Here is a 4,379-nt window from a genome sequence, read left to right as displayed (position 1 = left end):
TGCTTTTCAGGCTGCCCCTCCGACACTGTTGGGAGTGTTTTAAGTATTTGATATTCATGATATACTCTTTGGCTAGTATTTGATTAATTCAAATTGTTTTTCCACTGAGTGGGAATAACAATAGTTTCCAGTTTCGATTCTTGAAAGTACAACTTCAAAATTTCTTTAAAATGTCAGTATTTGCTTAAAATATGCTGCTTCTGATAAAATGCCTGCCACTAAGCTTGTATGGTAGAGCACTCAGAGAATGCTTTGCTCTGAAAGAGCAAATTTAGGTGAGAGAAACCTAATGAAAATTATTTTGTTTTTAAAAAACCAACCTGTAACCTACAATCAAAGATATTCTGAGTAGTTATGGGATCATCTTAAATATCAATTAGCCCACCTTGATTACTGGGGGAAAACTCTCCAGGAGCAGAGAAAGCCCTTAAGTTTGGACTTAGGGGGATAGGCTAGATACATAGTTTAGTGCTTTAGGAGGGTGCTAGTGCAGCAATCAGTTTCATTTTTATGTGATAGCCCCTTCAAGTTTGTGCTTCTCCGTGGGAAACCATGCAGATCAAAATGCATGGTGTAGTGGTAAGGAGAAAATGCACTTTTGGGGAAAGGGTAGGCAGGATGACGAGCAGGAGGAGTTCATGGGGACTGTTAAGAGGGTGACGGAGAATGCCATACCTTCCCCAAACTACTTCACCCTTCCTCATTCCCCTTCCCCCTTGAAACACCAGATTCCTCCTTCCCTATTTGCACCCCTCTCACCTCCTCTGTCACAGGCCTGGATTTTGAATGCTCCTGCTGCAAGGCGCTGTGTTTCACCAGCCTTCAATGCTTGGTCCCAACACGTTCGTTTACCTCTGCTATCAGGGGCAGGCTAGCCCTCTAAGCCACAGTGGGCCCCTGGTTCTGAAGGAGAGTCAAAGCTCTTTCCAAGAGGCAGTGTGGCTTGTCTGATGAAACACAAGTTGCTATTATCAGCCTTGTTTTGTTTTCCTGAGAAGCAGACAAAAAATTTCATGTTCCAGACGCTTCGCCTCAGCACAACACTCCCATGCCCATCCTTGGTCAAGCTTTGCCTGCTGTTTATATGATGCTTTTACCAGCATAGATTACTTTTTTAACTGACCCTGTGAAGCAACGTTGCTTCAGAGGAAGCCTCAGCACCGAGCTGGATTTTCTCTCTGTTATTTCCTGGTTTAGAGAGGGCTGCCGTATCTGCAGCTGGTAGATGTGGACTTCAGCAACCTACAGCGAGGTTGTTGAGGGTTGCTTTTAGTGAGGTTTGGCCACTACACGGGTGTCTCCAGCCTTTCCTTGTCCTCCTGGCTGCGTATGGACAGGTCTCAAAAAGAGAAGTACAAGGGAACTGTTTAGTGCAGTAGAAGCAATAGTCCCTCTTTAAAAATTCACAAGCTGTTGCAAATTACTTAGCTGAATTTACTCTACAAGCATTTTGTCCAAGCATATCTTTTAGCCCAGGATATGATTCCCTCACATAGGCCAAAAGAGGACGGAGTGATTCATTTTCTGCTTACAATACACAATGTGACCCAAATCATATCCTATTGTCATATCCTATCACACCCTGAATGGTGTGTATCAAAGAGGCTGGACTGCCTGGTGCAGGACACCATGTAATGTTTCCCGAGTATTTGTACTTGGTCTCTGTACAATCACAGATCAGTTGTGAACAGCTGCAGAAAGTGAAAGAGAGGGGCATGTACCGCTGACACAGCTTTGTAGTCGTTATTCAAATAAAGTTTGCAAATGCTTTTTTTTTTCCAATTTTTTTGCTTCTTAAATGCCACTAGCAATAGGAAACACCTTGCCCAACACCACAGACTAGCAAAGCAGCAATCACGTTATGTTTCTCGGTCACTATGAATTGCCTAAATAAAGCAAAAAAATCGTGATTAAAATTCAACCACGTGAAAATCTACAGGCTAGAAAGTCTAGGAATGAAGAGGAATGACCTAGGCTCACCTGTGGTGAAATCTGCACTTGCAAAGAATGATCTCTTTTGTCTTTAAAACTCTATTTTTAAATTATCTTTGAGCTTTCTCACATCCTAAACCTCTGTTTAGAGAACTACCAGTATGTCCTGATGCATCCAAGACTGACTGAAGCAGGCTTTACTGTATATTCAACACTGAAAAGGAAATGAGAAACTTCCTGTCTGACAAATACAATCAATGACATGATTAAGAGCTGACAATCTGTTTGGTAACGCATAGCTTAGAGTAAGGATGGACTTTCTCCAGAAGAGTTTATAATGTGTTTCCTCTTGGCAAAGAGCAGGTGCATGGGTTTTGGCCCCTTCTTGAACAGGAGTGGTAACCCTGCAAATAAGCTCGCTGCTGCCAGCCAACTTCCTGATTTGCCTTTGGAAATGAGGCAGGACTCTTCTGATTTCTCATGAAACGCGTCTTCGTTAAAGAACTCGCCAGCATCCAAATAGTCGGAGGAGGTAAATTGCAATGGTCAGTCGTCACCCAGAAAATATTATTTCAAAAAAAAAACAAACCCGTGAGGGTGAAACAACAAATAATTTCGCCTTTAACAAGCAACGTTCAAATTAATTGGTAGGATTGTTCAAAAACTCAAGAAGGTTGCTCCGTATCTAAATGAAGAGGGACCAGATTGTTTCTAAACTTGTAGGTTTAGGCTCAGCTATTAGACAGCAGCACCTCTCTGAAATGCCAGCGGAGGGGGTTTTGCCGGGCGGCACTTACCTTGCCAGGGACGCCGCTCCTAATGCCTTCCACCAGCCCTTCTCATCAGGTTTCTTGCATCCTCTGTAAGGTTAACGTAGCCTGAGGAAACCACATCTGCCCATTGGTTTGTTAGAGAAAGCTTGGTTGTAGTACATTTTTACTCCGTCTCCCCTCTTTCTTGTAAAAGAGAAAAACCACAGATATTTTTCTTCCGGTTTTAGTCATTTCCTCTCTGCTTGGCAAACTCTGTTTTTTTGACAGGATCTCTCAGATGCTCAGGCTGAGTGCTCCTTGAATAAGAGAGCCCATGGGGAGAGCTCTGTGGTTGTCTGTGGCTGTCTTTTAGGCACCAGATTCAGGGGAGCTATCCTGAGTAATAATTTCATTTTATTATGATGATTTACTTGGCAGTCCCAGTTCCTGAGGATATTTCTAACCTTGCTTCGGTGCTAAAAAAGAGCTTTGTAGCTCTGGAAAGTCAGATTGCAGGCTTTGAGCTTTCCATGCCGCAGGCCAGTGGTGCCGTGCATGGTGAGACGGCTGCTGGCTCCCACAGCTCAGCACCTCCGTGGATTATGGTCATGGGCAATAAGAAGTGCCTTGGTGCTTCAGGACCCTCGCTCTTGTTATCACAAACGATTAAGAAACCAAGAGCCCGAGTTGCTTTAAAAAAATGGAGTTAAGGGATACTGGGGTTGCTGCAGATGGAGGTTTCCTTCCCATGCAGGTGGGGATCGGGAGTGATGGAGGTTTGGTGTGCAACCCTTCATTGGCATGGAGCTGGGACAAGGCCTGGCCATTTGTCTAAACCCACAGTGGGAAAGTACAATTAATTAGGTGAACAACCCCTTTCTTCAATGCCAAAATTCCCGTCGGTCATAAAGCAAAGAACATCTAATGGAGGAGGGAGCATGAGGGAAGCTCTTGTGTCCTCTGAGATATTGCTTCACATGTTCTGGTTGTCCTGACCACAGGTGCTAGTAATTTCTAGAGAAACCACAGATGTAGTACAATGTGGATAGCAGGCTTTTCAGTGGCTGTTTGCAGGGCCTGGAGGGAACGAGCTGTCAAGCAGAGGCTGTTCAACCATGCTGCCCTTCTGCCAGCCTCACCAAGCAGGCAGGGGAAAATCTGATTAACTCAGGAGAAAGGCACTGATGTCTGTCATGCAAACAGTGCTGAGTAACTGATCTCTCCATACTGGTCAGTACTGAGGAGTCTCTAAACTCCCCTCACTGCATGATGAAGCATGGATGAAAGGGGAGAGAGGGTGGTATGGATAGAAAGAGATAAAGCGGTGGTGTGAGTCAAAAGGAAATTTGAGAAATTTGTTAGTCAAGACAAGATCCAAAGAGCTCTTTCAGTGAGTGGGAAAATCGAGCCAGACCCCTGAGGTCAACAGCAGTGGGCAGGGAGGGAGTGGGAAGCAGCGGGGACTGACGGGCCACCAGCAAGAAAGCTGGAGTTAGCAAAGGAAGGAGAGGTGAGGAAGAGGGAAAGGCTTATCTGTTGCACTTCAGCTTCTTGGTCTCAGTGCACATGACTTCAGAGTGGGGTACCTGCTGGAGCCCTTCCTGGGGGAAGGGAGTACAAAAGGTAAATTTATTAATTTCTGTTTGCTCCACAACTACAAAGAACCCTCTCAATCTGTCCCCAGGTCTATTCTGC

At 44.8% G+C, this 4,379-nt stretch overlaps 1 long non-coding RNA gene across 1 annotated transcript; it reads right to left on the bottom strand.

Moving 5' to 3' along the window:
- Positions 1-597: 597 nt before the first annotated feature.
- LOC142405816 (uncharacterized) lies at positions 598-2,865 on the bottom strand. The gene is made up of 3 exons (XR_012774351.1): positions 2,730-2,865; positions 1,111-1,339; positions 598-990 (listed from the first exon to the last, which is right to left on the bottom strand). It is a non-coding gene; the product is annotated as an uncharacterized LOC142405816 (long non-coding RNA).
- Positions 2,866-4,379: the final 1,514 nt, after the last annotated feature.

Source organism: Mycteria americana, chromosome 2 (assembly GCF_035582795.1).
Source record: "Mycteria americana isolate JAX WOST 10 ecotype Jacksonville Zoo and Gardens chromosome 2, USCA_MyAme_1.0, whole genome shotgun sequence".
Lineage (NCBI taxonomy): Eukaryota > Metazoa > Chordata > Aves > Ciconiiformes > Ciconiidae > Mycteria > Mycteria americana.
This window is presented reverse-complemented; position numbering and strand designations above follow the sequence as displayed.